The sequence below is a fragment of the Bubalus bubalis genome, chromosome 24, assembly GCF_019923935.1.
Source record: "Bubalus bubalis isolate 160015118507 breed Murrah chromosome 24, NDDB_SH_1, whole genome shotgun sequence".
Taxonomy (NCBI): domain Eukaryota; kingdom Metazoa; phylum Chordata; class Mammalia; order Artiodactyla; family Bovidae; genus Bubalus; species Bubalus bubalis.
This window is the reverse complement of record NC_059180.1, coordinates 8,910,640-8,926,125: the sequence shown is the minus strand read 5'-3', so window position 1 is coordinate 8,926,125 and position 15,486 is coordinate 8,910,640.

The following is a 15,486-nucleotide window of genomic DNA, read 5'->3' as shown; positions in this document are numbered from 1 at the left end:
AAAGCCATGGTGGAAGGGGGCCATCTCCTAGTACTGTGAATTATTAACTCATACAAGATAATCACATATACATAATCATGTACACTCCTTTACCGTTGCTATATTCTACTGATTAGAATACTTTGGCTACCTGATTCGAAGAGCCAACTCATTGGAAAAGACCCTGATGCTGGGAAAGATTTAAGGCAGGAGGAGAAGGGGGTGACAGAGGATGAGATGATTAGATGGCATCCCCGATTCAATGGACATGAGTTTGAACAAACTCCAGGAGACAGGGAAGGACAGGGAAGCCTGGCGTGCTTCAGTCCATGCGGTCACTAAGAGTCGGACATGACTGAGCGACTGAACAATGACAACAACTGATTAGAAGCAAGTCGCAGGTCACATTTGCACTTGAGGGGAGCAGCTCACCCAAGTAAGTGACCACCAGAAGGTGGGGACCGTAGGGCTGCCGTACAGCTTTTGCCATGATTGGTAAAACCCAGACTGGATTCTTCAACCAAAAAATAGAGACTACTACGCGACCAATATTATTAGAGAAAGAAGGAGGATCGCTAGAGACTGTATACACACTAAGTAGATAACATGGGACGATTATGAACAATATCAAGTCAATATATTCAATAACAAATGGAAATGGACATATTCCTTAAGGACACAAACTATCAAAACTAGCATAGGAAGAAACAGAAGGTAAAAGGGCAAATTATAGCTGAGTGAAAAAGAAAAGATAAAAGGGAAGTAAATGAAATAGAAAAATGATAGAGAAAATGGAAGAAACCAAAATCTGGTTCTTTGAAATGGTAACAAAATTCGCAAATCTTTAGCAAGCCTGAATGAGAAAAAGAGCTGTCTCAAATTATTAAAATTGAGAATGAAAGAAGAGACATTACTACTAACTTTACAGAAGTAAGAAGAGCTATAGGGCAGTACCATGAACAGCTGTATACCAACAAAGTAGATGACCTAGATTAAATGGACATAGTTAGAAATATTCAAACTACTAAAATGGGCTCAAAAGAGACCGAAAAGCTCTCTAACATGTAAAGAGATTGAATTAATAATAATAACTGTCCTCTGTCCTAAGTTGCTTCAGTCATGTCCAACTCTTGTGATCCCACCAGCTGTAGCCCCCCAGGCTCCTCTGTCCACGGGATTCTCCAGGCAAGAATACTGGAGTGGGTTGCCATGCCCTCCTCCAGGGGATCTTCCCAACCCAGGGATTGAACCGACGTCTCATGTCTCCTGCATTGGCAGGTGGGTTCTAACTTCTCACAAAGAAAAGCCCAAGATGCGATGGCTTTACGGGTGAATTTTGCCACATGTTTAAAGAAGAACTGATGCTAGAGGAGTGACACCAGCAAGATGGCACAGTAGGAGTTTCCTGTCGTCATCCCTGCCCACAGGACGTCAGTTCTGGCTACCACTGATGACGACAGTACCTCTGTGGGAGTCCAGGAATCCAGCAGAGAGGTTCCTTCACCGTCGGAGAAAAGAAAATCTGAGAACACACACATTGGGGACAGTCGATGAATACTTGCCCTTTGCCTATGGCACCCCCTCTCAAGGTGGCAGAGTTCAATGCCAAGAGACACCCTCTGGGCCTGTCATTTCTCCCAGGGAAAAATGAGAGAGCAGTAAGTCAACACCGGGCTTCCCAGTCAAGGTGGATGGCGCTCAAGAGGCTCACTTTTTCTAACCCACCCAGAACACGGGGTGGTCAGCACAGCTGAGGGGTTGAGAGAGGCTGGGAACACAAAAACTAGGGCTCAGAACTTATCCGAGGGAATTCCCTGGTGGTCCAGTAGTTAAGACTGTGCTCCCACTGCAGGGGGCATGGGTTCAATCCCTGGTCCAGGAACTAGGATCCCACATGCCAATTTAAAAGACAAAACAGAAGCTCATCAAGAGGCTGCAGATCCTACAAACCACTTTGTAGACTCCACCAGGAAGTCCACCCAGGAATCCCTTAGCAAGCCTCACCTGCAGATCCCTCAACTGGTCCAAGTGTATCCCCAGTGCTCTGCACACGTCACTGACCTCCTCTGACCAGCTCCCTGCACACACCCTCATGGACAGGGAGTATGAATCTTGGCAGACAACTTACAAGCACAAGCAGAAAGCTGCCGTGACTCTGGGACTGACAGAGGGCACCAAACTTGAGCATTCTCAGGGCACAAGCCTAGGGACATCAAACAGTAGCCTCTCAGCTTCTAGCCTGGCTTCATAGAATCAATAGAAGGCATACAATCTTAAGAATTTCCCTCCAAGGAACGTCCCTCGTGGTCCAGTGGCTAAGACTCTGAGCTCCCAAGGCACGGTGCCCAGGTTCGATCATATGCCGCAACTGAGAGTTCGCAGGCCACAACTAAAGATTCCACGCGCTATAACAAAGGTCCCACATGCCAGAATGAAAACTGAAGGTCCCATGGGCCATAACTAAGACCAGGTGCAGCCAAATAAATAAATATGTAAATAAATATATATTTTTTAAATTTCCCTCCAAGAGGGCACATGAGGTGTGGAGTGGCCACAACCATAGGAAAGGTCTGAACCTCAGAATTCCTAGCTGGGCTGACTGGTGACAGTATTTCTCTCCCAGTAAAGACTGGAGCAGCTGACTACTTTTTCAAATGTGAAGACGACAATGCAAGACCTTGAGGAACACAAAAAAATTAAGGAAACATGATAGCACCACAAGAACACAGTAATTTTTCAGCAACTGAACCCCTCACATATGAAGGTTTACGAATTGCCTGACGAATAATTCAAAATCATCATTTTAAGGAAGCTCAGGGATCTACAAGAGAACCACAGCTTTCTTAACACGATAAAAGGCATTTATGAAAAATCCACTGCTAATGTCATACATAATGGTGAGAACGGAAAGCTTTCCTGCTAAGACCAAGAATAAGACAAAGATATCAGGGTATTTAGGCAAGAAAGAGAAGCAAAACCACTCAGGTTGAAAAAGATGAACTATTAACTATCTCTATGTGTAGATGACAGGGTGTTATTCACAGAAAACCATAAGAAATACAAACACATGCGCGCGCGCACACACACACACACCCCACACCTGTTAGAACTAATAAACAAACTCAGCAAGCTTTTAGAATATAAGAGTAATATTCAAAAATCAATTGAGTTTATTACATAAACTAGAAATGAATCATTCTAAAGGAAAAGTAATAAAACTATTCTTCTCACCATATACAAAAATTAACTCAGAAGATCAAAGACCTAAATCAAAGAACTAAAGCTCTAAAACTCTTAGAAGAAGATATAGTAAATGTTTGTGATCTTGGACTAAGCAGTGGTTTCTCAGATAAGACATGAAAAGCGCAAGCAAGAAGAGAAAAAATTAAGTAAATTGGATTTGATCAAAATTTTAAGCATTCACATTTCAAAGCACCGTCCAGAAAGTGAAAAAACAACCCACGGAATGGAGGAAAATATTTGCAAATCGTTTTTCTGATAAGGGACTAGTTTCCAGAATATATAAAGAACTCTTACAACAGCAATAAAAAGGTACATAAGTCATCCTTTAAATGTGAAAAGGATTTTAATAGACATTTCCCACGAGAAGATATACATGCAAATGGCCAATAAGCACATGAAAAAAAGTTCAACATCATTAGTCACTAAGAAAATGAAAATCAAAACCACACCATGATGTATCAAAACCACTATAATGGATGTAATAAAAAGAAAGACAATAAAAAGTGTTGACAAGAATGTGGAGAAATTGGAACCTTCGTACATTGCTGGCAGAAATATAAAATGGTGCAGTTACTTTGGAAAAGAGTTTGGCAGTATCTCAAAAAGTTAAAATAGAGTTGCCAAAGGAGCCATTCTACTCTTATGTATATACCCACAGGAGAACTGCCAGGACAGGGGAGCCCGGTGGGCTACAGTCCATACCGTCAGAAAGAATCGGACATACCTGAAGCACCTGAGCATGCGTACATACGAGAACTGAAAATGTATGTCCACGTGAAAACATGTATGTAAATGCTCACTGCAACGTTATCCATAGTGGCCCAAAGTGGAATCAATCCTCATATCCATCACTGATGAATGGATAAGCATAATGTGGTATACCCATACGATGGAATAATCTTCGACCACAAAAAGATGAATGAAGTCCTTACAAATACTACAACATGGATGAATTTTGAAAACATTTTGCTAAGTGAAAGAAGTCAGCCACAAAAGGTCATGTGTCATATGATTTCATTTATATGAAATGTCCAGAATAAGCAAATCCATAGAGACAGAAAGTGTTTGCCAGGGTCTGGGAGGAAGCGAGAATGAGTGTAAACTAATGGGAATGGAGTTTTTCAGGGGGAGATGAAAATGTTTATGAAATGAGAAGATGGTTGCACAACTTTGTGAATATACTTAAAACAAGTGAATTGTTCCCTTTTTTAAAAAAGTGAATTTTATGGTATGTGATTTATACCTCTGTAAAAAAAGAAAAAATAGAAAAATCTGAATGAGTCTATAGCTACTAAAATTTATGTTTTATGGTTCAAAACTTTCCAACAAGGAAAAAAATTCCAGGCCCAGATGGCTTCACGGGTAAATTCTAGCAAGCAATTAAGAATGAGGTAATTCCAATCTCACAAAAACTTCTAGAGAACATAGACAGAATATTTCCTAACTAATTTTATGAGGCCAGTGTTACTCTGATACCAAAACCAGACAAAAACATTACAAGGGGGGGAACATCCTAACAAACCTAGACAAGGGATTGTCAAACCATGGCCTATCGGCCCAAATCAGCCTGCAGTCTCTTTATGTAAATAATGTTTTAAGAAAACACATATTATTTACATACATTATTTCCTAACAATAGTCCTGGAGTGGATTGCCATTTCCTTCTCCAGGGGATCTTCCTAACCCAGGGATCGAACCCGGGTCTCCCACATTGTAGACAGACACTTTACCGTCTGAGCCACCGGGGAAGTCTTAAGAAAAGAGAGCCACACCCATCCATGAGTGTGTTATCCATTGCTGCCTTCATGTTACAGTGGCAGAGTTGAGTAGTTGTGACACAGATTACACGGTCTGCAGAGCCTCAGATATTTACTACCTGACTCTTCACAGAAAAAATTTGCTGATTCCTTGCTATGGACAAAGAGCTGTCCTGAATAAAGATGCAAAAATCCATTAGGAGGATCAGCAAATCAACCAAGAAACACATAAAAAAGGTAAAAGTCAAGTCAACTGGAAATTTATCCCAGAAATGCAATGTTAGTTTACAAAAAAAAAAAAAAAAAAAAAAAAATCAGTCAATGTAATAAAACATATCAATGAATAAAGGTTAAAAATAAAATAGTCTTCTTAATAATGGCAGAAAGAAAGCATTTGACAAAATTCAACATACAGTCATGATAAAAACACTTTTCAGCAAGCTAAAAATGGAAACATTTTCCATCCAATATGGAAGAAATTTGGAAGTCATCACTCTGTCCTAACAATAAGCAAAAGGCTGAATGAACTGAAGTATGAATAACTTCAGATCCATCAGAGAAGCACAGTCATGGGGAAAATCACTGCCCCCTCCCCACCCAAACTGTAGAGACAGGCAGGTGGACGCAGAGAACTACAGCTTATCCTTGCAGAAAGCAGTACCGGGGTGGGGAAACCTCAATTACAATCAACAAACTGCTGGAGGCTGAGCGTGGACAAGTCTCACTGACAAAAACTCCAAGGGGATGCAGTCAGAGGGTGGCCTGCCCACCCCCACCCCCCACCACCACATACACACACAGACACACTTGTGTGAGTTTTACCTCCTGAAGACTTATCAGGTTCTCATAATGAATATCAGAGAAAACCCCCCAGTGCTTCTGGCAGGTGCAGAAGAAAACAAACCATTATGAAACATGCCAGAGTATTCTGTTCTTAACAAAGCCTGCATTCAGGAGAAATGACCTAACCAGAGACTTACTTGCAGAGGGGTTTAACAGAGCCTAACTGTCTTGGAGGAAGGGAAATACCCAGCTCCATCCCCTTCTAGCCATCCTGTTCCACCTAAGGCGGGAAAAACAAACAATAAGCACTTGTGAAGCTCATAGTCCAGGAGCATCTGTTCACGAAAAGACTAAGATTTAATCCTAGGACTATGGAATGCTCCCCTACACCCCCTTTATCACAACATGCCTAAAGGGTAATTTATAGTCATTCCCATCACCCCGTACATCATGTCCAACTATCAAGGGGAAAAAAAAAAAAACTACAAGGCATACTAAAAGGCAAAAAAACATAGTCTGAAGAGACAGAGCAAGCAACAGAACCAGACTCAGATAAGACAGGGATGTTGGAATTATTAATATAAAAGCAAGGAATTTAAAGCGACTATAATCACTATGCTAGGGGTGCTCATGGATAAGATAGACAGCATGCAAGAACAGACGGGCAATGTAAGCAGAGATGGAGATTCTAAGAACCAAACAGAAACGCTGGAGATCAAAAGCACTGTAACATAAATGAAGAACGCCTTTGATGGGCTTATTAGCAGACTGGACACAGCTGAGGAAAGAATCTTTGAGCTTGAGGATGTCTCAACAGAAATCTCCAAAATGGAAAAGCAAAGAGGAAAAAAGGCTGGGAGAAAAAATACCAGAGCAGAACAGAACTGGGAGACAGCTACAAAAGGTGTAACATATGCTTAATGGGAATACCAGAAGGAGAAGAAAGAGAGAGACAGGAAGAGAGGAAATTTTTGAAACAATAATTTGTTTGACTGAGAATTTCCCCCAAATTAACGTCAGACACCAGACCACAGATCCAGGAAGCTTAGAGAACATCAATCAGGATGAATGCCGAAAACTACACCCAGGCATATTATATCCAAACTACCAAAAATCAAAGATAAAGAAAAATTCCTGAAAGAAGCCAGGGAAAAATGAAGAGAAAAGATGAGAATTACGTCCAACTTCTCAGAAACTATGCAAACAAGGAGAGAGTGGAGTGAAATACTTAAAAAGTATTAAGAGGGTAAAAAAAATATCCCACCAATTTAGAATTCTAGGAGGAAAATATCCTTCAAAAGTGAATGAGAAATACTTTCTCAAGCAAAAATTGAGAGCATTTGTTACCTTGCAAAAAAAAATGGTTTCTTTAAAAAATATTTATTTATCTGGCTGTGTCAGGAGGGTCTTAGTTAAGCACACAAGATCTTTGCTGTGTCACACGAGATCTTTCGTTGTGGCTGGAACACTTGGCTTGGTTGCCTTGCTGCACGTGGGATCCCAGTTTCCTGACCAGGGATCGACCCTGCATCCCTCACACTGCAAGGTGGATTCCTAACCACAGGGAAGCCCCACAAACAACGCTTTTCAAAAATTCCTTAAGAGAAGGAAAATAATAAGGTTCAGAAACCCACTTTTACATAAAGAAAGAGCGTGCACGGGAGAAAGAATAAGTGAAGGCTATTTAAAAACGTAATTTTCTTATCCTCAATTGATCTAAGATAATAGCTTGTTCAACCTAATAATACCAACAAAGTACCAGGTATACTTATGTGTGTGTGTACTTATGTGTAAGTGAAATGAATGATGACTACAGGGACAGGAGGCAGGAATCAGTCAGCTTGCTGAAGTTCCTGCACTACGTGTGAAGCGGTGAAGTATTACTTGAAAGTGAACTTGGCCTGGTTGTAAATATATACTGCAAATTCTAGGGCAATCACTAAAAAAAGAAGTAGTAACTGATATGCTAAGAAAGGGGATAATATAGAATAAAAATGCTCAATTAAAACCACAAAAGGTGGAAATGATAAAAGAGCCATTTCTCCAAGAAGATATAACAATCCTTTACGCATACATGCCTAATAACAGAACATTGAAATATGTGAGGCAAAAACTGATGGACCTGCAAGGAGAAATAGATGACCACCACCATATTTGGAGATTTCAATACCCCTCTATCAGAAGTGCATGAATCCAGCAGGCAGAAAAATCAGTAAGGCCACAGTTGAACCCAACAACATCAAACAACTGGATATAAGCAACATCTAGTGAGCGCTTCATCCAATAATGGCAGAATACAGATTCTCAAGTTCACATGGGACATTGACTAAGATAGACTATAATACATTTGGGGTCATAAAACACATCTTAATGAATTTAAAAGAATGAAAAGCACACAATGTCTGTATCAGACCACAATGGAATTAAACTGGAAATCAACAACAGAAAGATAGATGGAAAATCCCGAAATCCTTGGAGACTAAATAATACACTTCTAAATGGCACTCAGATCAAGGAAGAAATACCAAGAAAAATTTTTAAATACTCTGAATGAAATGAAAATTAAAGCACAACTTATCGAAATGTGTGGGATGCAGTAAAAGCAGATCTTAGAGGGAAATTTATAGCTTTCAGTATATTAAAAAAGAAGAAAGATCTAAAATCAATCAACTAAGTTTCCACCTTAGGAAGCTAGAAAAAGAAGAGCAATTTAAACCCAAAGTAAGCAGAAGAAGGGGTTCCCAGAAGGCACTAGTGCAAAAGAATCTGCCTGCCAATGCAGGAGACACAAGAGATGCAGGTTCAGTCCCTGGGTTGGGAAGATGCCCTGGAGAAGGAAATGGCAACCAACTCCAGTATTCTTGCCTAGGAAATCTCATGGTCAGAGGAGCCTGGTGGGCTAGAGTCCATGGGTCACAAAGAGTCGGATACGACTGATCACACACACACACACACACACACACACGCACACACACTCCACAAGCAGAAGAAAAGATAAATAAAAATGAATGGAAATCAACGGACTTGAAAACAGAAAATCAATAGAGAAAATCAATGAAACCAAAATCCGGTTCTTTGACAAGATCAGTAAAATTCATAAGCTTCTTACCAGTCTAAGAAGAGAGGACTCAAGATTACTATTACCAGAAATTAAACAGGAGGCAGCCTTAAAGATCCCAGGGACATTAAAAGTATAATAAATATTATGAACAACTCTGCCTACAAATTTGATAACCTAGATGAAACGGATCCATTCCTTGAAAGACACAATCTGCAAAACTCAAACTAGAAGGAAGAGACAGTTCAAATAGGCCTTTATCTATTAAAGAAATTGAGTCAATAATTATTAACTCCAAATAATTATCAACCTTTCAAAAGAGACAGCAGCATACCCAGATGGGTTCACTGGTTGATTGTAGCTATAAATTCAGTTTCTTCAGTAACTATGGAGCTATACATGTTAACTCTTAACTCACTTCACAAGTTTGTTGTTACTGAGGAATGGATCCTGTGGACTCCACTGGGAGGTCTCACATCATTACCAGGAAGTTGCTGGGGGCAGTGGCCTGAGAGACGGGAGGAGAAAAAAGAAAAAGAATGTCTCGCCTCTCTCTAGGCTTTAGGAGGTACCTTTCCTGCTCCTCCAGCGGGAACCAGAAGGTTCCTCCTGGGCTTCTCACTGTTCCTGCCAACACCAGTTCTTGGTTTCAGGCTGACTTGTGCTCAGACTGGAGGACACTGTAGGAAAAAAATAATGGGTAGACTCACCACTGGTTCGGTGGTGCTCCAACTTCTTGTCTTTTTTTTTTCCAATGTTCCTACTAATATTGACTTTTCAGAGTCCTCAGATCGCTGTTCCGTGTATTCTATCCAGGTTTTACAGCTGTATTCAGTAGGAGAGACAGGGTGGAGTGCACTTACTCCATTTTACCCAGAACCACAGCCTAAAGATTTCTTTAGACATATGAAATTGCAAGAATTAATCACCAGCAGATCTTCACTTCAAAAAAAAATGTTAAAGGAAGTCTTTCAGACAGGAGGAAAATGATACCAGATGGAAATATGGATGGACATAAAGAAAAGGAGAGCATCAGAAATGGTAAGTGTGTGGATAAACATGAAAAAGTCTTTTTCTTCCTTTTTAAATCTTTTCAAAAGGGAATTGACTACTCAAAGCAGAAATAGTAACAATGTATTGTGGCAGTCACAACACGTAGAAGCAAAATATCTGACAACAGAAGCACAAAGGTGAAGGGGAAAATAGAAGCGCAATCTTGTAAGGATCTTAGACTATATTTTTAAGCATATAATGTTACTTGAGGGTACATTAATAAGTTAAAGATGTACACGCTGTCATAACCATCACTAAATAATAAAAAACTAAGAGTTATACCTAATAAACTAATAAATCAGATCAAATAAAATCATAAAAAATGTTCGATTAATTCAAAAGAAGGCCGAAAAAGAGGGAACAGGGAACAAAGAACAGATGGGTCAAATACAAATCAAATATCAGGATAGCAGATTTGAGTCCCACCGTATCAATGATTATATAAAATGTAAATGGTTTGTAGGACGAGTGGTAAACTATGGCCTGCAGCGTCTTCTTACGTGGCCCTCAAGCTGAAAATGGTTTGTCCATTCACAAAGCATTGTGGAAAAGAAAGCAAAGGAGGAAAAAAAAGGAAGCGAAGGAGTATGTAGCAAAGACCATATGCAGCCCACAAAGCCTAATTTATTTATTGCCAGTCCTTTACAGAAAATGTTCTTCAATGTTCTTTTCAACCCCAGTTAAAAGTTAAAAGGCAGAGGCAGAGTTAAAAGGCATCTTCTCCACTGCAAGAGGCACTGTGGTCCCGAGAGGACCGGGGGCACCCTTGTTGCCTTCTCTCTATCTCCTTGCCATTTGATCCTAAAGGAAGAAGTCATCATGAATAGGCTGTTGCAGAGCAGAGAAACTAAAGCCTGGCTTTCTAATTAGGGACAAGGAAGAGGAGTAGTCACAAGCTGGAAAGTGTGAGATCGCTGAGAAAAAGGAACTCAAGAAAACAATTTGGGGGAATTCCCGGGCAGTCCAGTGGTTAGGCTCCGAGCTTCCACTGATGAGGGCCCAGGGTTCAATTCCTGGTCAGGGAACTAAGATCCCACTAAGGGTGTGGTGCGGCCAAGAAGAAGAAGAAAACAACTTGGTAAAGTTGTTTGTATGAACCCGTGGGCTCACGGCTGAGCCTTGTGTGTGGATCTGGCCCTAGATAGCATAGACTTTGAGGAATAAATTATGGGAGACAGACCACTGCCACTCACAGCAACCAACTGAGTATTATCCCAGCAACACAGGACTGTTTTACTATTTGAGTATTAATTAATGCAGTCTAAAATAGAAAGCACAGAAGATCATATCAATGTATGTATTTGACAAGATTCAACATCCATTCTGGATAAAGTGAAAGTGAAGTTGCTCAGTCGTGTCGGACTCTTTGCAACCCCATGGACTGTAGCCCACCAGACTCCTCCATCCATGGAATTTTCTAGGTAAGAGTACTGGAGTGGGTTGCCATTTCCTTCTCCAGGGGATCTTCCTAACCTGGGTATCGACCCGGGTCTCCTGCATTGCGGGCAGACACTTTACCGTCTGAGCCACCAGGGAATCCCTATCCATTCTGGATAAATTCTCATCAAAGTAGGAATAGAGGACTTGCCTGTGGTCTAGTGTTTAAAACTCCACACTTCCAAAGCTGGGGAATCGAGTCTGATTCCTCAATGGGGAACTAAGATTCTCACATACTGCAATGTATGGCATGGCCAAAAAATTATATTAAAAAAATTTAAAATATGTTTTTAAGTCTTAAAAAAAAAAAGGTAGAAATAGAAAGGAACTTCCTCAACCTGATAAAGGGCATCTATAAATTACTCAGAACTAAAATCATACTTGGAGCTTCCCTGGTGGCTCAGACAATAAAGAATCCACCTGCAAAGCAGGAGACCTGGGTTTAATCCCCAGGTTGGGAAGATCCCCTGGAGAAGGGAATGGCAAGACCCACTCCTGCCTGGAGAACTCCATGGACAGAGAAGCCTGGTGTGCTATAGTCCACAGGGTTGCAAAGGGTTGGACATAACCTAGTGACTAACACTTTTCTTATCAAAATTATAGGGGCTTCCCAGGTGACACAGTGGTAAAGAATCAGCCTGCCAATGCAGGAGACGTGAGTTCCATCTCTGGATTAGGAAGATCCCCTGGAGAAAGAAATATCAACCCACTCCAGTATTCTTGCCTGGGAAATTCCACTGACAAAAGAGCCTGGCAAGCGACAGTCCGTGCGGTCACAAAGAGTCGGACACGACTGAGCGACTGATCAAAATTATACTTACTGGTAAAGGATTGAATACTTTCCCTAAATTCAAGAACAAGATAAGAATGTTTACTCTTACCCCTTCTATTCAACATTGTATTGGAAGACCAAGGCAAGATAATAAAAAAAGAAAAAAAATAAAGGGCACTTTGGGAAGGAAGAATTTAAACTGTCCCTATTTATTTATGGAACACATGATCGTCTCCAAAGAAAATTCCAAGAAATCTACCCCTCAAAAGCTCCTAAAACTATAAATAAATTTATAAAGATGGAAACACACAATTTGAAGTCTAAGCACTAGCAGCAAACCATTGGAAACTGAAATCTCAAAAACAGTACCAATTATAATAGTACCCAAACAAGAAACCCTATCTCTAATAAAGCTACACTTTAAAAAACACATTGTTTGGAAAAGGAAAAGGTAAACCATAGAATGGAAGAAAATCTTCACAGTATCTATAGATGACAGTGGACTTTTATGCAGCTCAGTAAAAGAGAGAAAAATAGTCTTTTAAAAACTGGGCAAAATGCGTGGATGCCTCTCAAAAGAAGATGTATAAAAGGCAAATAAGCATATGAAGCATGCTCAACCTCATTAGTCATTCAGTTCAGTTCAGTCGCTCAGTCGTGTCTGACTCTTTGCGACCCCATGAATCGCAGCACGCCAGGCCTCCCTGTCCATCACCAACTCCCGGAGTTCACCCAAACTCACGTCCATCGAGTCAGTGATGCCATCCAGCCATCTCATCCTCTGTCGTCCCCTTCTCCTCCTGCCCCCAATCCCTCCCAGCATCAGAGTCTTTTCCAATGAGTCAACTCTTCACATGAGGTGGCCAAAGTATTGGAGTTTCAGCTTCAGCATCAATCCTTCCAAAGAAATCCCAGGCCTGATCTTTAGAATGGACTGGTTGGATCTCCTTGCAGTCCAAGGGACTCTCAAGAGTCTTCTCCAACACCACAGTTCAAAAGCATCAATTCTTCAACGCTCAGCTTTCTTCACAGTCCAAGTCTCACATCCATACACGACCACTGGAAAAACCATAGCCTTGACTAGACGGACCTTTGTTGGCAAAGTAATGTCTCTGCTTTTCAATATGCTATCTAGGTTGGTCATAACTTTCCTTCCAAGGAGTAAGCATCTTTTAATTTCATGGCTGCAGTCACCATCTGCAGTGATTTTGGAACCCCCCCAAAAAATATAAGTCTGACACTGTTTCCACTGGTTCCCCATCTATTTCCCATGAAGTGATGGGGCCAGATGCCATGATCTTCATTTTCTGAATGTTGAGCTTTAAGCCAACTTTTTCACTCTTGTCTTTCACCTTCATCAAGAGGCTTTTTAGTTCCTCTTCACTTTCTGCCATAAGGGTGGTGTCATCTGCATATCCGAGGTTATTGATATTTCTCCCAGCAATCTTGATTCCAGCTTGTGCTTCTTCCAGCCCAGCGTTTCTCACAATGTACTCTGCATAGAAGTTAAATAAGCAGGGTGACAATATACAGCCTTGACATACTCCTTTTCCTATTTGGAACCAGTCTGTTGTTCCATGTCCAGTTCTAACTGTTGCTTCCTGACCTGCATATAGGTTTCTCAAGAGGCAGGTCAGGTGGTCTGGCATTCCCATCTCTTTCAGAATTTCCCACAGTTTATTGTGATCCACACAGTCAAAGGCGTTGGCATAGTCAATAAAGCAGAAATAGATGTTTTTCTGGAACTCTCTTGCTTTTTCCATGATCTAGTGGATGTTGGCAATTTGATTTCTGGTAAGTCCATATTAAGACACAAATGCATTAACCATTAAAACTGTTAATCTTTTGTAAACTGACCACACCTACTATTAACAGCATATGGAGCAACTGGAACCATCCCACTGGCGGGAATGTAAATAGCACAGCCACACTGTAAAACACTTTGACTCTTTCTTTTCTTTTTTCTTTTTATTAAGGATAAGTTGTTTGTTTATTTTTTGATGTGGATTTTTTTTTAAGTCTTTATTGCATTTGTTGCAACATTGCTTCTGTTTTATGTTTTAGTTAACTCCCTGACCAGGGATGGAACCCACACCCCCTGCATTGGAAGACAAAGTTTTAACCACTGGACCACACAGGAAGTCCATGACTATTTCCTTTATTTTTTAATATAAATTTATTTATTTTAATTGGAAGCTAATTACTTTACAATATTGTACTGGTTTTGCCATATATCAACATGAATCCACCACAGGTGTACACGTGTTCCCCATCCTGAACCACCCTCCCACCTCCCTCCCTGTACCATCCCTCTGGGTCATGCCAGTGCACCAGCCCCAAGCATCCTGTATCCTGCATCAAACCTGGACTGGCGATTCATTTCATATATGATATTATACATGTTTCAATGCCATTCTCCCAAATCATCCCACCCTCTCCCTCTCCCACAGAGTCCAAAAGACTGTTCTACACATCTGTGTCTCTTTTGCTGTCCATGACTATTTATTACTAAATTAAACAAATAGTCAACAAGTCTCATTCCTGGGCAGGTATCCAAGAGAAAAGAAAGCATATATTTGAACACAGCCTTATATATAAACGTATACAGTAACTTTATTATAAAAGCTTGAAACTGCAAAGAACCTAAATATCCATTAAAAAATGAATGAACTAAGAATTATGGCATATCTTTATAGTGGAATACTACCCACCAGCAAAAAGGAAGAAATTCCTGATTTATGCAATGATACGCACGACTCTCAAGAACACGACGCTACCAGAAGAGTGACGTCAGTGTGGCAGAGTAAGGAACTCCAAGATTTCAGCCTCAATAAAAGCAGTAAAATGAGGCAAAAATGTCAGAATTGCTTTTTTGCAATTATGGAAATTAAACAAAGGAGCACTTATTCAAGAAACCTGGGAGCACTTATTCAAGAAAACCAGCTGAATTTCAGCAAGACAGCAAGCTTTGTGGTGTATAATCTTACCCCCATCTCATCTACTCTCCAGCTCAGTGGTAGTTTTGAAAATAATAATCCATATTGATGGTGGTGGAGGGAGCAGAACAGACCTCATTCACACACACACAAAAATGTAATTATTTGTTTTGACCAATCTTGTGGTTCCCTGTAAGATCAACTCAGAAGGCTTGTCTTCATTTTGCCTAACTAAGAACTGGCCCGGGGTAGAGAGCCGGGATGTGGGTGAGGGGTGTTTATTAAAAACATTTATAGGCAAATGTTTTAGTCACTGCTGCCTGAGGCACTGGATAAAAGTTGAGGCAAACAATAGCCTAACCAGAAGTCTGTCTTTTTTTTTAGGAAAGGCTGGGAATGAGATGTCTACAGGGATTTGAAAGTTCTGATCTATTTCTGGGGATCGAGCAGGTAATGTACATACCAGGG